Raw genomic sequence first — 18,020 nt, 5'->3', positions numbered from 1 at the left:
GCCTTGGCTGGAGCTCTGCTCACAGGAAGGCCAAGATAAGACACTGCCATGTTTTATTTCCTTAGCTGTGCGTCTGAAACAATTTTGCTGTTACACTGATGTGTATGCATTTCCAGGAGAGCCTTGCCTCCTCCTTGTCCTGGGCCCTTACCCCTCTCTCTGGCATCTGCCGTCTCACTCACTAGTGCTTCTTTCCCCAGCAAGTGCAGACATTCCCCAGTCACTGCCCATCCCTTGAAGGAGTCTGCTCTTTCTGCGCTGTTCCTCCACCTTGTTTCCTCCCCACCCACTGTGGCCTGGCTTCCTCTGCGGTGCTCTTGGGCCACCCTCACAGTTCACCCTCCCAGTCACTGCAGGGGAAGTTCAGTGGAACTGCAGAGCTGGGGAAGGATGGGCAAACTGGAATGCTTCAGCAGAGAGCTTCATGAATGGGGAGATTGGATGGGATGAGGTTGATATTGTGATGTAATGAAGATTTAATTATGATCAGAATGGATGTGACCATGTCAGTGATCATGCACTGAGCCCTGTGACATTCCACCCAGTCACCCAGTGCTTCACAGGCCTTCGATACAACACCCAAGACAAACCCTTGAATGGGCCATTACTATTTCCACTTTGCTGATGAGAAGATAGATGCAGAGAGGCCAGCTCACCCGAGCCTGGCTACTGGAGTCAGGCCCCACGTCCAGGTCTGACTACTCACACATGGAGCTCCCACCCACCTGGCAGAACTGACTCTGCCCCTCACCCAGCCTTTGCTCACAGTGGCTCCTAGCACTGGGGTTTGGATTTTCTTTCACTGGTTTAAAAGCAGTGTTAAAAGAATCCTATTATATAGCAATAGAAAGTACACTAGAGGGACCTAGGGCTCAAAGAGTTGGAGAGAGATGGAAATTGACTGCTAATGAGTGGAGGCATTAAGTTGGAGTGATGTAAATATTCCACAAATTGATCATGACTATAGATGCACAACTCTATCAATGCCAACAACAACAATAAAAAAACATTGAATTCCATACTTTGAATGGGCGAATTCTACAGTATAGGAATTGTATTCAATTAAGCTGTTCCTGGGGTAAAGAGTGACTCCATTTAAAGGTATTTAGCTTACTTCTCTGACAACCAAATATGACATGTGTAGGAAGCCACTGCTATTTGTCAAATTCACAGCCAGTAAGTGTTCAAAGCAAGGCTTTACTTGTATGTAGATGTGAGGGTAGGTTCTGTGTGTCAAGAGTCTGCCTTTCAGGCCATCGCTGATCAGGCATGTCACCAAGAGCCAGTAGCTGAAAGCCGCAAGCAGCTCTGGATGGAGCCAGTCTCTCCTGTGCCTTTAGAAGATCATGGGTCCCCAGAAGCAGCACTCAGAGGCTTGAATGCTGGTCAGCAATGACACAAACGATGTTGCCTCAGGTCACGTGCAGCCAGCGATGACACAGGTGGTGTCATCCCAGGCCACATGCAGCAGTGTCTCTGCCCTGCCAGTGATGACATAAGTAGTGTCACCTCAGGCCACATGCAGACAGTGATGACACTATGGTGCCGCCTCAGGCCATGTGCAGCATCTCTGATTCCAATGACCACACTGCCTTCAGCTGAGGGTCGCTGTTCTAACTCCCAAAACAACGTGAAGAGAGGAAGAACCCAGGCAATTTGGTCTCCCTGTCCCTGGGTGCTGACTGCCATGAGGGCCTCCAGTGGGAGGGACAAGACAGCTTTCAGCTTTGGAAAAATGGGAACTCCAGATGAACCCCAGCTTACCCAGGGAGTGAGAGTGGCTTGACCAGACCTTCCACTGTCTGTTTCTTCTGACCCTATTCCTTCATTACCTAGATTAAATTCCCCTCAACGTCACACTGGAACTGAGCTGCCTACCTCTGACCTGTGGCCTTCTTCCACAGAGATTGCTCCAGGGTACCTCCATGTCCTAAGCAACTGTCTGTAACAAACTTTCTGTTCATCCACAGCATCATAGAGGGCTCCTGTCAACACCCTGAGAATTACCTGATCTTTCTCAGCTAGCCCCACTTCACCAGCTCATTACAGAGGGTACCAGAATTGTAGGCTGTTTGCTCCTTTCTTTGCTGTGCAGGAGAAAGTCTCACTAAAAGAGGAAAGAATGCCTTGTAAATGGCAGAGGAGCAGAGCAAGAGACAAAGGGGACAGAGAAGGTGACACTGGGGAAGGGTGTCTGTGAGGGAGGTGAGCAAGAAAGGAAAGCAGGCTGTGGGTAACAGAGCCCCCCACTTCTGAGCTTAAGGGTGTGGGCAAGGGGTTTCAGCTCTGCACAGTCCCTGGGTTGTGCATCTGCTCTGTCTTTGCCTGACACCTGGCCCTGAGACTGATGACCTGGGCTAAGCACAGTGGATGTTTCCACTAAGAGGAAGATCCCTTAGATCCATTTGAAAAGGTAGTTGATGGTGCATTTGGTCAGAAAACTGAGAGCTTAAGAATCCTGGGATTAGGCTGGCATTATGGCTCAGTGGTAGCATACTCGCATAGCAAGCGCGAGGCCCTGGGTTCGATTCTCAGCACCATATAAAAATAAATAAAACTATTGTGTCCAACTACAACTAAAAAATAAAAAATAATCCTGGGAGTGAGGTTTAGCTATAGGTTTAGCTATGAGTTAAGATCCCAAAGAGACGTTCCACCCTGGCTAAAGGAATCGTGCATTCTTGGGTGCTCAGGAATCTAACTTTCTGAGTGAGAATGACTTGAAGAGACAAGAAGCTGCTTTCTTTATAAAGTGCTCACTTTGATGAAGATTTCAGGGGCATTTTGTATATTATTGGTGAAGAGTTTCAGATTCCTCATTCTAAAATCCCATTTCCTGTTCCATTTCATGGTAAGAAAACAGAGGAGCCCACAACTTGGGGGCAGAGCTGGTCTGAGCAGAAACCCTTGATCCACTTCTTGGCTGTGGGTGAAAGAGGAAGACTTGGCCAGCGGATCCAACAGCACCATCCCCATATCGCTTAGCACATGCACTGACTGTGTATGAACACATGCATGGCACACGGAAGGGGAGAGCAGCAGATGGGGCCTCTGCTGCATGCTCCTGTGTAGCAGACGTCCATCATCCTCATTTTAGAGATACCCAAGTCTGGTCTCGGGAAGCTTTCATGAAGTCAGGTGCCTGGGAAGTGCCAGGATAGGTTGGCATGCAGGCCTCCTCCTTTTAGTCTTCTTCTGGTGTCACCATCCTTTCCATTAAGAGTAAGGAAGTCTGTGTGGCCCTGGGTTGCTTGGCCCTCAAGATTTCTACCTGACAACATCTTCTTTGTCTAAGGGAAGTTTTGTATACAGTTAGGAGTGTCCTCTCTCTCTCTCTCTCTTTTCTTGGTACTGGGGATAGATCCCAGGGGTGCTCTACCATGGAGCTACATCCTTAGCACTTTTTATTTTTATTTCAAGACAGGCTCTTGTCAAGTTGGTGAAGCTGGTCTCAAACTTGCCATCCTCTTGCCTCAGTTTCTGGAGTTGTTGGGATTGCAACCTGTGTCACAGTGCCTGGCAAGGAGAGCTGTGTTGCTTTTGGAAGGTGATTTTGCAGTAGCTATGTTTAACGGCCTGTTGAACATTTCAGTGCTCCACACCGTTAATAACAAAATTGGTCCTGATGAAAACTCGGTGGAGCTCTGCCATCTTACAGCATCTCCGCATGGCCCTTCCCAGTGGTACTGAATGATACTCAGAGTGAGTGAGTGAGTTGCTTTGTTTGCTCAACTTGGGTTTGCAGGTGAATCAACTGACTGCAGAATAATAGTGTGTTTACACAAACTAATTTGAAAATGTACTTCTTCCTCCTTTCCTTGCTCTTTGCACAAAGAGGAAAGAAGATTGCATGTGGCCCCTAGTTACCAGGTCCCGTCCCTGATCTATCTGCACATAAACCCCTCAAGGTCAGCGTTACGGGACGGAGTGGGTGAAGCCACAGCATTTGCCCATGTGCCAGCCATTCACCCTGAGTTAGTAAAAGGGCACAGTGAGGCTCCTTCCACAGCTAACCCAAGTACCCCATTAAAACCTGAGAATGTTCAAATTAAGCCACAGGATTTTAGATCTTTCTTCTTTTAAGAAGAAAAAGGATGGAGGTGAAAAACATTTCATAGGACAGAAAGGAATGTGCCTGTTATTTCTGTCAGATTAACACTTGCCCAAACTGCCCTCAAAGCCAAAGAAGAAATAGAAATATCTCCATCAAACAAGAACACAAGGGGAGCTAGCTGACCACCGATCAAATCTGTTTGTAGCTTTGCTGAGGAAACTTCTAGGGAAACATCTGTGGGACAGTGACTGCCTGAAAGGTGATGTTCTGGCAGTGCAGAGCAGGCCAGAGGCTGACCTCCTGGAGCAGACCTCAGAGAGGAGCTGGACCTCCTGGGCAGGAGGAGCAGGCACAGGCTGCAGGTTCTTGCTCCAGGAGTCAACGCTCAGTGTTGTCTTTTCAGGCATGTGTGTGGCTAGTGATTTTCATCTTACTCATGTTAAGGATTCATATGAAGAAAAGCAAGCTGGTAACAAACACTTTGGAGCATCTAGATTGCTTCTGTGGTTGTTATAGAAGAACTGGTTACAAGCCTATGAATTCTTTTTAAGGTTCCTCCTCTAAAATGCTACCAGAATACCACTAAGCTGTTTTAAAGTGTTAAAAAATATTTATTATTAACAATCCCAATGAACCTAAAAGCATTTATCTGTAAGATTATCATAGTGCAGAAATACAATTAGTTTTCTTCTTGTTCAGAGAACTTGTCTGGTAGCTAATACTAAACCAGCTTGAGAATAGATTCTCAGTATGCAGAAGTGTGGACTCACTATAGTTACGATGATGCAGACCCTCCCCCAGACTTCTCACTCCACTCATCTCATCACTGGAAGTGGGTACAGGGAGGTCTCTTCAGGGGCAGAGGAGACCTGTCCTCAGATCTCACAGACTCTTGTCACATTGCAGAAAGGATTCATGAATGTACCAGCTATGAGTAGAGGAGCAAGGGATTTAGTGTAAAGGGGAAGTGCTCACTGGAGCTGGGAGTGCAGGAGATTCCAGAGACAGAGAGGGGGGCTGAGATGCTAATATGTGCAGAGCAGTTCAGGGGCTGGACTGGAGGTAGAGGCAGGGTGGGTTATACAGTTTTGCTATGGTTTCAAAACCAGTAGTAAATTCCCTCACATGCCTATGAAAATCTTACAGTTGTGTTGTTATTTATGAGTGTAGGCTTCTAAATTTATTATTATAAAGTCCATTAATTTAAAAAATAACTTTAGGCTGAGGACTAATCTCAGTGTCGAGTATTTGCCTAGCATGGATGGGTCCCTGGGCTCAATCCCCAGCATTGCAAAACAAAACAAAACCCAAAAAACAAAAACCATGTATCTATAATGATATCCTCACTTTCATTCTGTTTCTTTCATTTGCTTACTTTTATTTTTTATCACTCTCACCAAATTCGTCTAGCTTATTAATATTTTTAAACAACTACCAACCCTCCAGGCCCATTAGCCCCACCAACACGCCTACCAGCTACTCCTGCCAGTGGTGACATTCATTCAGGGCAATGAGGTGCCTTCTTGCAGGCCTTCTGCCAAGGTCAAAAGCTGCTCCTGTCCAAGTCTGACCTTCAGAAGGAGGTCAAACTCTGCAGCTGATCTGGGATTCATGGGCTTCTCCCTTGTCCCTTAGTTCCAGAGGGGTCTGAGGGACACTCTTGTCTTATACAGCTTGGGCCCAGTCCCCAAGATCACCATTCCAGCAGAACTGGTACGAGCTAGAAAACCTCTAACTTCATTGGAGTAATCGTGGGCTATAGCCTGAACCCTGTGGACATGCCCAAGGCCAATAACCTGCCTGATGGGGGACTTATGATGAAGGAACAGGTCTGGGGCATGTGAGTCTCTCTACACCATTTCTGACTCTGTGTGCATCTGCAATCAACTCAATGTAAGACATTTAATTCTTTCAAAGAGCTCAGACTTCAGAAAAAAGCTTAGATGACTAGGCAAATCACTTCCCTGCTCACAGGGGGAAAAGGATTGAATTAGTAAGAGATGAATGGACCAGGTACAGAACCTGGCACAGTGGAGGCTCCAAGGTCGCTGTCAGAGATGAGCAACACTCGGCCTCAAGGTGCTGGGTAAAGAGTGAATATCCAGGTCTAGTGAGGGCCCTGCGGCTGGCAGCAGTGGGCCACACTCAGCCTCAGGGCTGTGGGTGGGTAGGCAGAGCCAAGGCATGCAGGTCTGATGAGGGCCATGTAGTTGTCACTAATAGGCAGTGCTCAGACTCAAGTTGGGGAGTGCAGAGCCAGGGCATGCAGGTCTGGTGAGGACCAGGTGGCTGTCACTGATGGGCATTGCTCAGCCTCAAGCTGGAGAGTGTAGAGCCAGGGCATGCAGGTATGGTGAGGGCCAGGTGGCTGTTAATGGTGGGCAATGCTCAGCCTCAAGTTGGGGAGTTCAGAGCCAGGGCATGCAGGTCTGGTGAGGACCAGGTGGCTGTCACTAATAGGCAGTGCTCAGACTCAAGTTGGGGAGTGCAGAGCCAGGGCATGCAGGTCTGGTGAGGGCCAGGTGGCTGTCACTGATGGGCATTGCTCAGCCTCAAGCTGGAGAGTGTAGAGCCAGGGCATGCAGGTATGGTGAGGGCCAGGTGGCTGTTAATGGTGGGCAATGCTCAGCCTCAAGTTGGGGAGTGCAGAGCCAGGGCATGCAGGGCATGCATGTAAAGCAGATATAACTGCTTTGTGATTTTAATACTATTATGATGTTCATAGTACAGCATGTAAAATTAATATAGTTGCTTTCTTATGGCCTTTAATGTTAATAAAATATCCATGCTGTAGCCTCCAAAACTAATATAATAGCTGCCCTGTAGCTTTTAATAGTATGATGATACCCATATGATGGCATTTCAAGCTGATATAATAACTGTCCTGTGGTCTTTAATACTAATGTTTTTATTAATATTGTAGTATTATAAACCAATATAATAGCTGTCATATGGCCTTTAATAGTGATATAAATCTATATGGAGCATCAAAATTGATATAACTGCTCTGTGGACTTAATAAATATTATCCTTATTATAACATCAAAAATTGATGTGACAACTACCATGTGACTTTTGATAGTAGTAAATTATTTATATTATAGCATCTAAAATTGATAAATTAGCTGCCCTATGACCTTTACTACTAATATAATGTCAATACTGTGGCCCCTAAAACTTAAATTAGGTTTTTCTGTGATATTTTAATAATATATTATCTAAAACTAAGATAATACCTGCTCTGTGACTTGTGGTACTAATATGATATCTATAGTACAGCATCTAACTCTAATATAATGGTAGTCCTCTTACTTTAGTACTATCACGGTATCCATAATATAACATCTAAACTAATATAGCTCTCTTGTGACCTTTAATATCTATGATATCCCTACTAAAGCACCTAAACCTAATAAGATAGCAGCATTGTAGCCTTTAGGACAATGTAATATCCAACTTTATCATCTTCAATAATATAGTAGCTGCCCTGTTGTCTTTAATACTAATATTATATCCATACCATGACCTCTAAAACTAATTCTATAGCTTCCCCGTGACCTTTGATAGTAATAAGGTATCTATAATGATTTATCTAATACTAAAACAATACTTGCCTTCTTGCTTTTAAGCTAGCATATAAAACTGATATAATAGGTGTCCAGTGACCTTTAATATTAATATAACATTCATATTTTGGCCTCCACATCTCATATAATAGCTGCCATGTAGCCTTTAATATTAACAGAATATGCACATTGTGACCTATAAATAAATATAATGGCTGCCTTCTAACCTTTAATACTAATATGATATTCATACTATCACATCCCAAGCTAATATAATAGCTGCCCTCTGGTAATTATAATTAACATATATATATTAAACCTATATTATAGATTCTAAAACTAATACTAATGCCCTGTGGCATTAAAGACTAGTAATGTGTGCATATTCTACAATCTAAAACTAATATAATAGCTTACTGTGGGCTTAAATAGTAATAGTAATAGTAATATGTTGGCAGCAGGTCCACCCTGGCCCCTGGAGCCCTACCTCCACTAGTTTGTTCTGCATGCCAGTGTGGCCAGCTCACAAGGCCATGGCGAACTTGCGGTTTTTCTGTTCCTGCTTATCCGTCTGAGACATATGTATCCCACGGGAATGCCTTGACCTTTTCTGGTCTGATGGACTTATTGTTAAGGGAGGTTTCGGTACCTGACAATAATAGATGTGGAAACTAAATTTCTCCCCCCTCCCTCCTGCTTTTGGGTAGTTTTCCACTTCTGCTGCTTGGGGTATAAAAAAAGGTGTGTTAGCAATAAAGATTATTATTGACTCCTGGATGAAGAACCTTGGTGTCCTGTGTGTCTTTTAACCTCGCCGTCCCTCGCCGGACTCGGCTCCCTTGGCCGGACGCGGCAATTGGAGGTTCCCACCGAGATCCGGAAAGCAGGGGTAAGCGGACGGGGCTCACCTTCTAAGAAAGAAGGGGGAGGATTGGTTTAAAGATAATTTAAAGAGACAGGGTACGTACCATGGGTAACTCAACAGCGAAGGTTCGTCTGGCCAACGAACTAAAAGAGCTGTTAAATACACAAGGAACAGGAATAAAAACTAAGACTGCAACCGAATTCGTTGAAATTATTGCCCAGGCTTGTCCTTGGTTTCTGACAGGAGGATTTCTTAATAATAGTGACTGGGACCTGGTGAGGCATGACCTTCAGAAATTATTGAGGGACCGGGGCTCGGATAGTGTCCCAGTTGCCACCTTTTCCTTATGGAGGTTGGTAAAGGATGCTTTATTAACAGATAAAGTAAAGATCAAGGATCAGCTTGCTGAATGTGAACAGGCCCTTAATCAGGTGCAGGAGGAACAAATGGCAGAATCCTTAAAGGATGAGGGTCCTCTTGAGGACTCAGGCTCAGGGGGTAGGAAACGCCTCCAGATTTCTAAGCCCAAAAAGGATCCTGAGGACCTCAGTTCTCTCTCTGAGGAAGAGGAGGGATTAGAAAGGGAGATAGAGGAACTAGAACATCACCTTAAAAGGGCAAATGTGAGGGTGCCTAGGGCCCCCTCAGTTGCCGCACCTCCTCCCTATAATCCTGATTGGAATGAGGACGCCCCTACTAGACGGGCGGGGGTCCACTGGGGTTCTAGAGCAGCTCAGGTTTTTCCAATGATTGAAAACGCCGATGCTGATGGACAGCCGGCCAGAGCCCATGTCCCCCTAGCCTTCAAGGACATAAAACAGCTTAAGGAGGCGGTCATTAATTATGGACCTCATGCCCCTTTCACATTGACCCTCTTCGAGTCCTTCTCAGCCAGTCAACTAATACCTAATGATTGGCAGCAACTTTGCAGGGCTGTGTTGTCTGGAGGGGATTTCTTATTGTGGAAAAGTGAATATCATGAAAGGTGCCGCGAGCTGGCTCAGATTAACCTGAATGCGGGCCATCAACGGCGAAATGCTGAAATGTTAACAGGAACTGGGCAGTATGCCACCATAGGCCAACAAATTAATTACGACCCAGGTGTTTATGCTCAAATAGCCTCAGCTGCAGTCCATGCCTGGAAAGCCCTGCCCATTTCTAAGACTGAAACAAAATTTCCAAGATCTCTCAAGGGCCCTCTGAACCTTATTCGGACTTTATAGCCCACCTAATGCAGGCTGCTGGAAAAATATTCCCTAATCTGGAACAGGCTATGCCACTTATTAGACAACTGGCATATGAAAACGCTAACACTTACTGCCAAAATGCTATTAAGTCCTCCCGGGCCAAAAGTATAGATGACATGATTCGAGCATGCAAAGATATAGATGGGCCTCATATTACTGGTCAGGTTTTGGCTGCTGCCCTTAAGACTGGAATGCAAAAAGCTGATAACAGGGGAACCCGCTCTAAGGGGTGTTTTAAATGTGGAAAAGAGGGACATATAAAGAGAAACTGCCCGGAAAGGAGCGAGGGTGCTGGCAGAGGGATGCCTGAAATTTGTCCTAGATGTCATAAAGGAAATCATTGGAGCAGTGAGTGCAGGTCAAAATTTGACATCCAGGGTAACCCAATACCGTCGGGAAACGGGAGCAGGGGCCCGCCCCGGGCCCCGGAAGCCAAAGTGTACGGGGCAGTGCAGGGACAAAACAGTGCCCCAGGGAGTGGGCGTCTCCAACGCCTCCCACTGACCAACCCCTTTCTATCTGGGAACTCCCCAGGGGAACACCAGGAAGCGCAGGACTGGACCTCAGTTCCACCTCCCGAGCGGTATTAACTCCCCAAATGGGACCTCAGACGCTGCCTACTGGGGTTTTTGGGCCCCTGCCAGAGGGGACGGTGGGACTAGTGTTGGGACAAGGTAGCGCAACTCAGTGGGGCTTAAAGATTCTTACGGGGGTTGTTGATGCTGATTATCAGGGAGAGATAAAAATAGTAGTAGAAGCTACCCAAGGAATTGTTATTCTTCCCCCCGGGGAGTGTATAGCTCAATTGCTGCTGCTACCCTTAGCTTCCATTCCTGGGCACACCCTCCGTGGGTCCCGGGGCGACGGCAGCTTTGGCTTCACTGGAACTCCCCAGGCCTTTTGGGTAGCTCATTTGGATTCGCGTCCCAACCTGACCATTGAGATACAGGACAAAGCTTTAATCATAGCTCTCAAAGTCTATAGTTCTATTCCTCTTAATGTATATACTGACAGCTTGTATGTAGCCAATCTGGCTCTAGTCATAGAAACAGCATCATATATTGGAAAGCAATCCACCATCACAGAACAACTACAGGTAGTTCAGCTTCTCATTTGGGCTAGACGAGATCCTCTATACATTGGCCACATCCGAAGCCATTCAGGGCTCCCTGGACCTTTGTCAGAGGGCAACGCAAAAGCAGACGCTGCTACTCATGCTGTTGGCCTTTCCTGTGTGACGACCGAATATGATAAGGCCTTACAATTCCATAACAAATTTCATTTAAATGCACAGTCTTTACGCTTCCACACAGGATGTTCACGAGACCAAGCTTTACAAATTGTCTCATTATGTCCAACCTGTGCACCATTTATTCATTCTCCTTCCCTTGGGGTTAATCCAAGAGGACTACAACCTAATGATGTCTGGCAAACTGATGTTACACACTTCCCTAGCTTTGGTAAGCTCTCCTTTATACATGTTTCCACTGACACATATTCTGGCTTCATTTTTGCCACCTTACATACTGGAGAGAAGGCTAAGGACGTAATCAGTCATCTTCTAAAAGCCTTTTCCTCCATGGGCACCCCACGATGCCTCAAAACCGATAATGGTCCCGCATATGTAAGCCAGGCGGTTCAACGGTTTTGCACCCAATGGGAAATTAATCATAAGACTGGAATCCCTTATAATCCACAGGGACAGGCTATCGTGGAACGAGCCCATCAACATTTAAAAACTTATTTACAAAAAATAAAAGAGGGGGAGATATACCGGAATTGTCAGGGACCACAAGCACTTCTAAGCATAACCTTATTTACTTTAAATTTTTTACTCACTGACACTGGAGGGCACACGGCTGCACAACGCCATTTTTCCCCTCCCACTGTACAAGATGCTCAAATAAGGTGGAAAGATTTATCCACTGGAAAGTGGCAACCCCCGGCTCCACTCTTAGCTAGAGTGAGGGGAGCTGTATGTGTTTTTCCCCCAGGAACTGAGAAGCCCATTTGGATCCCGGAGCGCTGCACCAGACCGGTAAATGAAAATTCAAGACAAAATGAAGTTCCCAAGATGGCTGATCCTGCCGCTGTTGTTCTCACCCCTTCAAGTGAGTGCCGAGACACACCTCATGAGCTGGACCCCACTTGTGGCATTCCTTCTGGACAGGTTGGTTGAAGGAGGGCTTGACCCCCCACCTGGGAATATTCATGAATATCTTTTTGGAGCCCCTTGTGAGTGTAAGGGAGGGCCCCGGCACTCGGCCCCCTCTGGTTATATCCAGAGCATTGATTGTGGGACTAAAGTAGCCTATATGGCGGCTGAACTCAATCAAAACATTAGAGGATTTGAGCAACCAAAATGGGTACGGCTATACATTCTTACCACCGCCTATCTCAACAACTTATAGATGATGTGCAAACCCTGTCGGGAACCATTAAAGACTTACAAGACCAGATAGACTCTCTAGCAGAAGTAGTTCTTCAGAACAGGCGGGGTTTAGACTTGCTTACTGCCAATCAAGGAGAAATTTGTTTAGCCCTTGGGGAGAGGTGCTGTTTTTATGCTAACAAATCTGGCATAGTTCGCACAAAAATTAAACAACTCCAAGAAGACCTAGAAAAAAGGAGGAGGGAATTATTTGAGAACCCTCTCTGGACTGGACTTAATGGATTTTTGCCTTATCTTCTTCCCTTATTGGGGCCATTGTTAGGCCTCCTTCTAGTATTGGCAATAGGACCCTGCATTGTAAATAAGATAGTACAATTCATTAAGGATCAAATTAATATCTTAGCCTCTAAGCCAATACAGGTTCACTATCAACGCTTGAAGATGGATGATCACCTCTCTGAGATATACTTCAGACCGATCCGAAGATGAGTGTCCTCCTTAAAAGAAGAACTCCTGCCATATCTTTTCTCTATGCATACCTCTCCCTCTTGCCTTCCTGTACTAGGATCTTTGCTGTCTAATCTCTCGGTCCAATCACATCTGCCATTCGGTGGTGACGGTCGTGGGTCCCGTAGGTGGAGACGGTTAAGCGTTCACCGCAATAATGTCTTGATAGGTCATAACACCTTGAGCTGATCTTGTAGTACCCAGTGACGGGCAACTTTCACGCTTGCTGTGCGACCTAAGACAGGGAATCGGGGCCTTCCCAGAGACGGGTAAGCATCGCAAGGGCTGTGAACGACCTAAGACAGGGGCTACTTGATTCCCACTGGCATGCAAAAAACAAAAGAGGGGGACTTGTTGGCAGCAGGTCCACCCTGGCCCCTGGAGCCCTACCTCCACTAGTTTGTTCTGCATGCCAGTGTGGCCAGCTCACAAGGCCATGGCGAACTTGCGGTTTTTCTGTTCCTGCTTATCCGTCTGAGACATATGTATCCCACGGGAATGCCTTGACCTTTTCTGGTCTGATGGACTTATTGTTAAGGGAGGTTTCGGTACCTGACAATAATAGATGTGGAAACTAAATTTCTCCCCCCTCCCTCCTGCTTTTGGGTAGTTTTCCACTTCTGCTGCTTGGGGTATAAAAAAAGGTGTGTTAGCAATAAAGATTATTATTGACTCCTGGATGAAGAACCTTGGTGTCCTGTGTGTCTTTTAACCTCGCCGTCCCTCGCCGGACTCGGCTCCCTTGGCCGGACGCGGCAGTAATATGATATCCATAATGTAGCACCTAAAATCAACATAACTGTCCAGTTTCTTTTATTATTAAAATAATTTCCATACTGTGGTCTGCCGGGTTTCTGTTCTCGCGACTAAAAGGCTCAGGGGTCACTCTAGTTAAACTGGGCTAACTGGGCTGCACGAAATAACCACACAAGAGACACAAATACCTTTTTCTTTGGGGTTGCTGTGACGGCTCCTCTGACCTTAAGGGTCCGCAGAAAGAGAGAGAGCGAGAGCATGCGCTGACCCCTTTTATTGAGGAGAAGCTATTCAAATGAGGCAAGGGGTCATGTTTCAGGGGCTGAGTCTATCTTCACAATGTCCACTGTCAGCAGGTTGACTGACACCTGGGTAGGCCACACCCAAGGGCACAGTAAGAGGAGGGGACACACACAAGGCACTTCCATGGAAGATTCTATCCTAAACAGGGCAAGGGGTTATATTACAAAGGAACAGGTGAGCATAGCTTCACCCATGGGGCTGTAGCAAGACACACCCATTTCTGTGACTGAGCGCCTCAGCACCCAGCTGAGGAATGTAACTCAGTCATCCATAAGGTTGGCCTCCCACAGTGGCCTAAAAAACTAACCTAATAACTATTCTGTGGACTTTAACATTAATATGATATCCATAGCGTGGCCTCCAGCACCAATGTAATTGCTTCAATGTTGACTTTTATGATAAAATAATGTTCATAAATAGCATCTAAACTAATACTATAGCTGCACTGTGACCTTTTATACTAATGTAATGCCCATAGTATGTTATCTAAAATTAAATAAGTATCTGCCCTTTGTCCTTTCAAATTAATGAGATCTTAATACTATAGCATCTGAAATAATGTAATATTTTCCCTGTGGCAATTTATACTAACATAATAACATAATATAGTATCTAAATAAAATAGAATAGCCACTCTGTGGACTTTAATGTTAATGTAATATTGGTACCATAGCCTCTAATACAAATCAAAATGTGCCTTGTGGTCTTTAATATTAATGTTTCCATACTATAGCATATTAAACTAATATATGTCCTGTGGCCTTTAATACTAATATGATATTCATATTGTACCATCTAATTTTAATATAATACCTTCTATGTGGCCTTTTCTACTAATATAATATTCCTGCTATGGCATCTAAAACTAATGTAATAGATGTCTGAAACCTCTCTTATGCTGAAGCAAAATGATATCCATGCTATGGCATTTCAAGTTCATATAAAAACTGCACTGTGGCCTTTAATACTAATGTAATATCCATAATGTAGCACCTTAAACTAATGAAATAGATGCCTATGGCCTTTAGAGTTAATGTAAGATTCATACTTTAGCATCCAAAAATGATAGAAGTGTGTCCTATGGTCTTTAACTTAATGTAAAATCCATACATTACATCAAACTAATATAATTTATGTACTGTAGACTTTAATATTATTATGATATCAATAGCATACCATCTGGAACTAACATAAGAGCTGCCCCTTCACCTTTATTATGATGTAATATTCATACTTAGAGCATCTAAAAGTAATGTAATATCTTCCCCATGCCCTTTATTATTAATGTAAAATGCATAGTATAACATCTTAATTTGATACAATAACTGCTCCAGGGCCATAACAATAATGAAATATCTATACAGTAGCATCTAAAACTAATAAAACAGCTTAATTGTGGCCTTTAATATTAATATAATATACCCACTGTGGCCTCTAAGACTGCTATAATAGCTGGAATGCAGTATTAACATGATATCCATAGTATAACATCTAAAACTAATATAATTGCTCCTTTTGTCATTTAAAACTTATATGATGTCTATACAGTACCATCTAAAGCTTATATAATATCTGCCCTGTGGAGAGGCCATTCTTGTTATATTCTAGCTAAGAAGCTGTCTACATTTTGCCTGTGCTTGAGGCTATCTGTGAGGCTGAATTTCAAGGTAATGGATTAATTATTCTGGCAGAGGCAGCACAGCATTTGGGCAGTGACATGAATATTGTTGGAAGCTTTTACCCAAGTTTACTGTGATAATCAGGATCAGAAAGCAGAGCAGAAGGATTTGAACATCTTGCAGTTTGGCCAGAAAAATGTGAGTAAAATTGGGATGTGGAAGTTGTGGGAGAGGGTGATGCATGAAGAAATGAGAAGAGAGCTGAAGATATAGTGGGGAATCCCTGAGAATAAGAGATGCCAGGATCATAGAACATCTGCCAAAGAAAGGTTGAGGAACTGAGCGGAGACAAGCCAAGACAGAGGCTACTTGGCCTGCAACCAGCATGTGGGTGGAGCTGCACAAGTAAATTCTTTGGAGAGAACATCACAATGCCATGTGCCCCAGATATGCCAGATATGGAACTGCAGGATAGAGGTGTACCTGGTTATGTCCAGGGCCCATAGGACCTGCAGACAAAGGATATGAGCTCCTGAGTGGAGTTTCAAAGTATTTTCATCCATAGGGGCATAGTTTTTCACCTGGGAAAGCATGGGGTCTGCAACTCCTGTGGCCTTCCCAACAGGGGTGTGCAGACCAAACACTGGATTACATTAAGCAGAATCCCTAGGGGTGCCTGGTGCCTGGTAGTCTGCAGCTCACAAAGACCTCAGCAGTGAAGACTGCATTGTGGAAACTGGACTGCAATAACCCAAATCCTGGGGAGTAATGTGCTATTGCATCCCCCATAGGCTTCTGGGATGAGGGCTACATGGGCAGAACACCAGACTGCATTACCAGTATCCTTCATGGTTCCTGGGCAGTGCACAGCTCCCATGGTCCTGCATAGCAAGGGCTGTGTGGGCAGAATACCAGGCTACATTTCCAGGGTCCTCCAGGGTGCCTGGGCCAGTACATGGCCCACAGCCCCCATGGTCCACCATGGCAAGGGCTGTGTGGGCAGAGCACTGCGCTACATTGCCGAAGTCCTGCAGGGTGCCTAAGCCAGTTCATGGCACACAGCTCCCATGGTCCACTATGGCAAGGCTTTTGTGGCAGAGCACCCAGCTACATTGCCAGGATTCTCCAGTGTGCCTGGACCAGCACTTGGCACCCAGCTCCCATGGTCCACCATGGCGGCTGTGTGGGTAGAACACCAATTAAACTGTCCAGAATCCTTGGGAATTCTAAATAAATGTATAACCTGCAGCTTTCAGAAATATCCAAGGCTAGAGCTATTTAGGAAAGACAGAAGAATTATCTAGAATGCCCCAGGGCAGGGGGCTGGTGCAGCCTGCAGCTCCCCAAAGCTGCTGGGGCTTGGTCTGAGTTCAGGTTTTCCCAATCTTGGGAGTGGCCACTATGAGCTGGGATTTAACTGCTTTTCTTAAAACCCCTGATCCTAAAGTGGGATTATGTCACACTGTCTCAAAGACTACACTCCCCAGAGGGCTCTGTGGTGGCCCTTTTCTGGCTGCCTGCCTTTGGGCACAGGAGTCCTGCATGGCAAGGGAGTGAAGCAGGGCTCCACATGGCTGCCTTGCCCCTAGCTGCAGAATGCCTTACCTGGTGGAGGACAGGCTGGGGTGCAGGGAGGTGGCTCTTGAACTCCCTTTTCTGCTCTTTAGAGATTTCACTCCTCCTAGTGCCACAGACAACACAGCCAGACCTAGTGACAGCAGTGGGAACAGGTTTCACCCAGTAACCTCTGGGATGGAGGAAGAAGCAGAGTCCCCAGGAAGCCCAGGAGGTTCCCCTCCTAGCAGGTGTCTCCCCCTCACAGGGAGGCGTCTGAGGTGTCTCCTCTTCAGGCAGGGTGTCTCCCTTCAAGCAGGAAGTCTCTCTCCCAGCTGTGAAACTCCCCTCCCAACCATCCAGCTGCCCTCCAAACCACCCAGCTCCCATCCCAGGGGGCAGTTCCCCTCTTGGCAGCTTGACTCCCCTGGGCGGTGGGGATTCTGGCATGGGGCGTGGCTGGGGGCGGGGCCTGGGCACCATCCTGGATGCTGTCTCACCCTCAGGCTGAGGAGGGAGCTTTCTCCTCAGAGCTGAGCAGAGGAGCCCTGACTGCTGGACAAGGTGGGTCATTACACAGGGCGAGCAGAGCTCCCCTCTCCTCACAGCAGCCCCAGGAGACGCTAGACCAGGAAACCCTCATGGGCCTCATTTCTAGGGGCTCCCCTGGGTTCCCTCCCAGAGCAGCCTGGGAGAGACACCAGGCCTGGGGACCCTGGTGGGACAAGTCTGTAGGGCCACCGGGGTTCCTCTCAGACAGCCTGGGGGAGATGCCAGGCCTGGGGAATCTCTTGGCCATGACTCTAGGTATGCCACAGGGTTCCCTCTTCTCAGAGAAGCACAGAGAGTCGCCGGGCCTGGGGACCCTGTTAGCCATGTGTCTAGGGAAGCCCCGTGGTTCCCTCCTCAGAGCAGCCTAGAGGATATGCCAGGCCTGGGGACTCTCATGGGCCACGTCTCTAGGGATACCCCGGGGTTCCCTCTCCTCAGAGCAGCCTGAGGAGAAGCCAGGCCTGGGGATCCTCTTGGCCATGTCTCTAGGGACACCTGAGGTTCCCTCCCAGAGCAACCGAAGGAGATGCTAGGCCTGCGAACCCTCTTGGCCATGTCTCAAGGGACACCCAATATTCCCTCTCCTTAGAGCAGCCTGGGGGAGA

This window comes from Marmota flaviventris, chromosome 11 (genome assembly GCF_047511675.1).
Source record: "Marmota flaviventris isolate mMarFla1 chromosome 11, mMarFla1.hap1, whole genome shotgun sequence".
NCBI classification, from domain to species: Eukaryota; Metazoa; Chordata; class Mammalia; order Rodentia; family Sciuridae; genus Marmota; species Marmota flaviventris.
Note: the sequence above shows the minus strand (reverse complement) of the source record.